The sequence below is a fragment of the Dasypus novemcinctus genome, chromosome 7 (assembly GCF_030445035.2).
Source record: "Dasypus novemcinctus isolate mDasNov1 chromosome 7, mDasNov1.1.hap2, whole genome shotgun sequence".
NCBI classification, from domain to species: Eukaryota; Metazoa; Chordata; class Mammalia; order Cingulata; family Dasypodidae; genus Dasypus; species Dasypus novemcinctus.
This window is the reverse complement of record NC_080679.1, coordinates 51923423-51931560: the sequence shown is the minus strand read 5'-3', so window position 1 is coordinate 51931560 and position 8138 is coordinate 51923423. Positions and strand designations below refer to the sequence as shown.

The 8138-nt window shown below is 39.3% G+C and overlaps 1 pseudogene; it reads left to right on the top strand.

The window, feature by feature from the left end:
* The first annotated feature begins 5787 nt into the window (after positions 1-5787).
* On the top strand, positions 5788-6399 carry LOC101411414 (COP9 signalosome complex subunit 8 pseudogene; annotated as a pseudogene).
* The last annotated feature ends 1739 nt before the right edge of the window (positions 6400-8138 follow it).

Sequence of the window (8138 nt, the reverse complement as noted above, 5' to 3'; positions counted from 1 at the left end):
TAGACTATTAGAATAAATAAATATCTTTATGTTTAAATGTAAAAGAAGAATGTCTACTATATCGCAACTTTGTTTTCAATATTGTTTGAAAACCCAAGTCAGTAGTTCAGAAGAAAGAGGAGAGAAATAAAATGAAATGAAATGAAATCAAATCAAATCAAACAGACAGTGAAGGAAGGGAAGGGAAGGAAATAGAAAAAAAGGAAAAAAGAAGAAAGAAAGGGAAGAAAGAAAAATTGGAAAAGGAAAAAATCCGAATTTTCATTGCCATTGATTCTTTTCAATAGAAAACCCAGAAAATATATGTAAATATTTAGAAACAACAGAGAAATGTCCATTTGAGCCATGTGGGCATCCATAGGCAAAAATAAATAAGTAAATAACCAAGACCTAAGTCTCACACTTTATATAAAAATTTAACGCAAAATGAATCAATGACATAAATATAAGTGGCAAAAATATAAAACAGAAAAAGAAAACAAGAAAATCTTTGGGATCTGCTCTAGGCAAAGAGTCCTTAGGCTTGATATCAAATGCACAATCTATTTAAGGAAGCACGGAGAAATTATACATCAAAATTTAAAAATTTGCTATGCAAAAAAATACTTAAGAATATGAAATGGCAAATTGCATGCTCTTATCCATTAAAAATGTGTAAGAATAAAATAAAAGGGGCAATATCTCTATAATAAACAAAGTTAATCCTGGGAATGTAGATATCAATTCAAATATATATTTGAAAAAGAATAAAAGGAAAAGGAGTACATAGTTATGTGTATACTTAAACTAATTTTAAAGAGAGTATCTCAGTACTTACAGCATATATGTTAATTATAATTTAATTTTATTAATTAATATTTAATTAACAATTAAAAAGATAAACAGTTTTTATATAAAGTTTAAACTTGAGCTCCTTAAAGAAACATCACTAAAATATAGGTAAATATAAAAATTTAAAATTAAGGGAAGGAAAAATTTCAGGCAAATAATTTTCAAATGAATTATGGCTTACCCAAATGAATATTGCACAAAATAGACTGTGAGACAAAACCCTTGTTAGGGATGGAGAGCGCCATTATATAATGGTAGCAGGTTTGTATATCAAGAAGCTAGAGCAATCTGACAAATTTATTCACCCAGTGTAGCAGTGGGATATTATTCACAAATTCCAAAAGGAAATACAGATTATGTTTGTAAACTAGTCAGTTCCTGAGGTGTGATGCGGCTGGGGCGGCTTGCACCCCGACGCTGACGGGGGGGTTTGGAGGGGTCAGCTGGCCGCAAAGGCGTCTGAGGCTGCGGCAGACAGCCTCAGAGGGGCTCTCAGGCGTGGAGGACGCGCAGCGAGGGGAGAAAGAATGCCGCGGAGACCAGGTCTGGTACGCAAGTCCGGTTTATTAAGGAAGTGCAGTGGGTTATATAGAGAATGAGGAGGGCGGGGTAGAGCAGGAGGAGTGAGGGCTACGGGGCGGCTGGGGATTGGCAGAAACTTGTGGGCGGACTTGTGGTTTTGTGCTGTTAGCTGTTGCTAGGGAAGTGGGTTCAGGTTATGATGCAACAGTGTGATAACCCTTTGAATGTATTAGATTCAGCTGAGATGTCTGATTAAATTATGTTAAGATTAGGACTCTAATCCAACCATATCAATAAAGTGACTCAGCATCAAGTCCCAGCCGTCTTGGGGATAAAACAGACTCTCATATGGAAGTAAAAGAACAGAGAAAGAGAACACAGAGGAAGAGAGACCGCTCATCAGAAATGATCCTGTGGCTGTGGGAAGAGAGATGATGAGCCTGATAGAGTCTTAGGGAAGAGAACTGAGCAGCTGAGCCTGGAAAAAAACAAGTCCCTGGGAGAGAGACTAGCTTTATACAAGCCTATAGCCAAAACTGGAAGAAGCTGGGATCATGGAGCCTTAAGAGAAAGAAGGAAAGCTGAACCCTCATAGACATCTCCTGCCATCTTGCTCCAAAACATGGCTAATGACTTTGGGTGAGAAAGTACCTTTTATGGTACCTTGAGTAGGATTCTTTAGGACCTTGTGACTATAAACTTCTACCCCAAATAAATACCTTTTTATAAAAGCCAACAGAGTTCTGGTGCTTTGTATCAGCACTGCTTGGGCTGACTGATACACCCAATAAAATACCTTTCTTAATTATTAAAAGAAGTAATCTGCTCTTTCTTATATAAGTGCTTTAAAAAGAACTTTATTTTGGTGTTTGCAGTTTCACCTCATCATAAATTGGTGTGAGTTCCTTTAATAAAATATATACTGCTTATATCCATTTTGACTGCTGAATAAGAAAATGAATATATATCATTTTAGAAATTAGGTATGATTTTTAACATTTTGACTTTTTTAAAAAAATGGACTTTTTCACAATTTTTCAAATCTCCTTGTTTCAATCCCCTATGGGAAGTATGCATCATTTAAGTAATTCTTAAATGTCTTTCACCTCTTCCTTTATCTATTATTTAAATTTATCTCACTCTGTTACATTCAGGATTATACCTTCAGAATTATTTCCTTATTTACTTTTTATTGTTTCAACTCTATCTGGCTTACTTTTCAATGAAGACATCCATTAATTAATTAACTAATTAATTAATTTTAATGATGGTATCACTCAGGGTTTTCCAGAGAAACAGAACCCTGTGTATGTATTAATGATACAGTTAATTTTAGGGGTTAGCAAATCCAAAAAAGAAGGTCATACTGGAGGCTGTAAATGGTGATGAGAGTGCTATTGAATTCTTGAGTCTGAATTCTTTAGGCTGTATATTCAGGAAAGAGTGCAGGGTGTAGTCTTTTTTTTTTTTTTTTTTTTTTTTAATATATATTTTTATTTATTTTTATTTTTTTATTTTTATTTTTTTGCTTTTTTTTTTATTTTTATTTTTTTTAATTTTTTTATTTTTTATTGACTTTGTAATAATAAAGGGTGTAGTCTTAAGAGCAAATTCCTTCTTGATCCCTGAAACCCTCAGGTCTTCCTATTAGGACTTCCAGCTGATTAGATGAGGCCCACCTACCTTATAAAGAGTAACCTCTTTTACTTAAGGTCAACTGATTGTAGATGTTAATCTCATCAATAAAAAAAAACAACAACACAATAACAACTAGGCTAGTATTTATCCTAACAAATGGACACAATAACCTATCTAAGCTGACACAAGAAATTAACTATCACAATGACTATGTTTAATTGTTTAAAATATTTACTCTGGTATTTTACAAATACCTCTTCATTTTGTACCTCCTTGTTCTTTCCTCATTGATCAATTTTTTCTTGATTTTAGCTAATATAGTAAATATTGTTAATTTAAAATTTCTTTAAATATGAAAAATGATCACTAATTCTTCTGATGCAAATTAAATGGCAGCTAACTTTTCTTGTGGTTGCCTGAAAACTGTTCACTCAGTTGGTGAAGGGTGTTGTATTCTTGGGCCTCTATTCTGAACTTCCCTGAGGAGTGGCCTTCCTTTACCTTTATGTTCTTTGTTGTTTTGAATCAGCATTTGAGTTGATTGGACACACAGAGGTTCCCATTTCATGCACACGTGGAGTGTATGAATTTAGAATTTGGACTTCATGACCTCACTAAATAGTACTTGAATTTTCATTTTCTTTTTTTCATACAGTTCTAGGCAGACAATAAGATTTTTAAAAAATTGCTTAAATTATCTTTTTTTAAAGTTAATAGATCAAACAAAATGTTACATTAAAAAACATAAGAGGTTCCCACCCCATCAATTTATTTTATTTTATTTTTTAATTTATTTCTCTCCCCTCCCACTCCAATTGTCTGCTCTCTGTGTCCATGCACTGCGTGCTCTTCTGTGACCACCTCTATCTTTATCAGTGGCACTGGGAATCTGTGTTTCTTTTTGTTGCGTCATCTTGTTGTGTCAGCTCTCCATGTGTGCAGCACTATTTTTGGGCAGGCTGCACTTTCTTTCACATTTGACAGCTCTCCTTATGGGGTGCACTCCTTGTGCGTGGGACTTCCCTACACAGGGGACAACCCTGTGTGGCACGGCACTCCTTGCACGCATCAGCACTGTGCGTGGTCCAGCTCCGTATGGGTCAAGGAGGTCTGGGGCTTGAACTGAGGACCTCCCGTGTGGTAGGTGGATGCCCTATCCATTGGGTCAAGTCCACTCCCCCCCAATTTTTAATTGTATGTTTTTGAAAATATGTAGATCACAAAAAATGTTACATTCAAAAAATATATGAGGCTCCCATATACCCCTCAACACCCCTCACCCCACTCCTCCATCAACAACCTCTTTCATCATGTGGCATATTCATTGGATTTGGTCAATACATTTTGGAGCACTGCTCCACCACATGCACAGCAGTTTACATTGTAGTTTACACTCTCCCCCAGTACATTCAGTGAGTTATGGCAGGATATATAATGTTCAGCATCTGTGTCTGCAATATCATTTAGGACAACTGCAAGTCCTGAAAATGCCCCCACATCACATCTCTTCTTCCCTTTCCCTACCCTCAGCAACTACTGTGGCCACTTGCTTCACATCAATGCTACAATTTCTTCCATTACTAGTCATAATAATTCCATATTAGAATATCAATAAGTCCACTCTAATCCATAATTTATCCTTCCATCCTGTGGACCCTGTGATGGTGAAGCCCACTACACCTCTATATTAAGAGGGGGCTTAGATTCCACATGGATGATGGATGCAATTGTCCTGCTTGTAGTTGTAGCCACTCTCATTTCCCTGGTGTGGTGGTTGACCATTTTTATCTCCCTGTTAGCTGACCTGGGTAAGTCCAACGAACCAGTCCAGTGAACCAGGAGTTGCAACACTGCTGAGGCTCAGGGCCCAGCTGGCACATGGACAGTCCAGAGGTTCAAGTTTCCTGAGTATACACCAACCCTAGTGCCAACCACAGGTTCAGTAAAGTGACAGTAGAAGCATGTGTAGAAAGGTCATATCTGAATCCAACTCCATCACAGTTAGGAACACAAATTCCAAAGTAGGGCCAACTGACATGGCATTGAACTCCAGAGCTATCTGCCATAACCTTAGAACCTGTGTGTCTCTGTAGCCCTCAGGAGAACCAGTACCTGGGGGTGTGTCTACTTTGGCTGTCTCTGGTGTACTGCTGAGGTGTGCATAAGCGCCACCCCTCTGATGATCTCTTGACTCTTTTGAAGATTCTTAGCCATATAAACTCATTTGTCCTTTCCATTTCCCCCTTTTATTCAAGGTCAAAAACCAGTTTTTAACATATGATCCAACATGTAGGCTGAGATATCGTACTAGTCTAAATTGACCCTTTAATTCAAGGTCTTTTTTTAGTTGCATGACCTGTTAGTGATTGGTAGTAATCCCATGGCACCAGGGTGGCTCATACCTGGGAGTCATGTCTCACACTGGGGTGAAGGTAATACATTTACATGCTGAGTTTGGCTTAGAGAGTGGCCACATTTGAGCAACATGGACGCTCTCAGGAGGTAACTCTTAGGCACCCTGCAGCTCTAGACCTAGTTCATATTTCAGGCACACAGGTTCATAAGCATAGTCATCAGTATCAAGGGTTCCTTGTTGGGTCATCCTTCTTCATTGGTCATTGTCGTTGCACTTGGGGGACTGTTGCTGTTCCATAAAGGAGTGTGGCAGGGCTCCCCTGGGTAGGAACTCAGCACTCCCTCAGTTGTCATTCATAACTGTAACTACTATGAAAATACCCAGCATAGAGTCTGGGGTCTGGCTCTCACGAAGGTGCAGCGGCTGGACCGGCAGGGAAGATGCCAGTGGCAGTAATGGCAGAAAGTGCCTTCAGTTTCAAAAAGTTGCTGGATCAGAGCTCGAGGCTCCTGGAGGAATTGCCACAGCCCCTGTGTACTGTCAGCTTTTAGCTCTATATTTGCTTCATAATGACATGAATAAAGCAAGATATCTTTGGAAAAGAATACCACCTGCTATAAGATCTACCAATTCTGAACTTGGGGGAGTTTGGTCGATAGGACAGAGAATCTGGCAGAGAGACTTCCCTGGGATCTACATGACCATCAACGCCCACCAGTGGACTGAGACGGTTCAGCCAATCATTGGAGCACTAAGAGATGCAACAAGGAGAGGAACCTTCACCCTGGTTTCTTAAGCATATACCTTCATAATCGTGGACGACTTTGCAGCCTTTGTCGGGCTTCCTGTAGAAGAGGCTGTGAAAGGTATTTTAGAACAAGGATGGCAAGCTGACTCCACCAGGAGAATGGTTATGCCCAAAAAGCCAGTTGCAGGAGCCCTGGATGTTTCTTTTAATAAGGTTTATTCCCTTATTAGAGCCTGCCCCAATCCCACCAATCCCTAATGAACAGCAGTTAGCCAGACTGACCGATTATGTGGCTTTCCTTTAAACTGATTTGTCATTCAGAGTTCAAGATCCACCTTCTGAATCCTGTATACTGACAAAGAGAGAAATGTAAATTTTTTATTTTCAATTTATTGAATGGATTAAGTACCTCGGCATTCCTTATGGAGTATGTGATAAAATACATATATAACATAGAAAATATTATATATGTTTTGTCCTTAGCATTGTGCTGAATAGAAGTTGAAACAGTTCGCATTTTGTGATATTCCTCAGTTTGGATGGAGCCTATCAGTATTACATGGCGAGGTTACTTTTCCTAGTGACTCAGAAACCTCGTTCTCCTGTTTACCATGGAGCAGTGGTTATCAGCTGTTTTCCCTGCTCTCCCTGCCCCCATAGAGAACACACTTCCATCGGTACCATTGGTTGATAATCATGTGATTCATTTGGGGTTGAGGAGGGCTCTTCCCAGAAGGCAATATCACAGTCGCTGGTGAGTCAGACTCACCCCTGATGGAGAATATGCTCTCTTTTTCTTCCCATCTCCTGAGACATACCAATGTAGAATACTAAAATACAGCTGAAGAACAAAAGAACGTTTCCTTTAAAAAACAGTGCTGTTTGACCTAATGTAAGGGGGAAATGGAAAGGAGAAATGAGTTTATATGGCTACGAGTCTCTAAAAAACAGTCTGGAGGCTGTCAGAAGGATTGCCCTTATGCACAACTGAGCAGAGTCTGAGAGACAGATAAAGCAGATACAACCCCCAGATATCAGTTCCTTTGAGGGCTAAAGAGACCCATGGGAGTTATGGTCATGGCCGATGGGGTTAACTACCAGGTCAGATGGCCCCTCTTTGGAACTGGTGTTTATGTGTGATGAATCTGGACTCAGATGGGATCTCTCTTCATAAGACTTTCATGCTAATGTGCTGGAGGTGCAGTTAGTGTCGGGGTTTAAGATATATTTAGGGGATTTGAATCTCTGGACTGACAATGTGATAGCCAGGTCCTGAGCCTCAACAGACTCCAGCACCTACAATCTGACTTATTGGGCTCACCACACTCAGCTAAGATAGAGTTGAAGAAGGACAACCACCACACCATGGAGCCTAGAGTGATTACAACTGAAAGTGGGAGGATTGCATCCAGCATCCATGTGGAATCTGAGCCTCCTCTTGACATAGAGGTGCAATGGACACAACCAATCCAATGTCCACATAGAAAAGGTGGCATTGGATTGAGAAAAGTAGACATGATGGCTGATGGGTATGGGGAAAGGCAGGAAGAGATGAGAGGTGGAGGCGTTTTTGGGACATGGAGCTGCCCTGGATGGTGCTTCAGGGGCAATCACCGGACATTGTAAATCCTCACAGGGCCCACTGGATGGAATGGGGGAGAGTGTGGGCCATGGTGTGGACCGTTGACCATGGGGTGCGGGGGTGCCCAGAGATGTACTTGCCAAATGCAATGGATGTGTCATGATGATGGGAGGGAGTGTTGCTGGGGGGGGGAGAGGTGGGGTGGGGGTGGTAGGGTTCAATGGGACCTCATATATATATTTTTTTAATGTAATATTATTACAAAGTCAATAAAAAAAATAAAATAAATAAAGGTCATTTCAGAACAAGAAAAAAAATGTAAAGAAAAATAAAGGAGAGAATAAATGAATAATTACATTATTCATAAAAATGCAGACATTTAAAAACATAAATGGAGTCTCAATAAACAAAAATTTTATTCTCTGAAATTAAAAAAAAAAACAAAAAAACCAGTTTGTTAA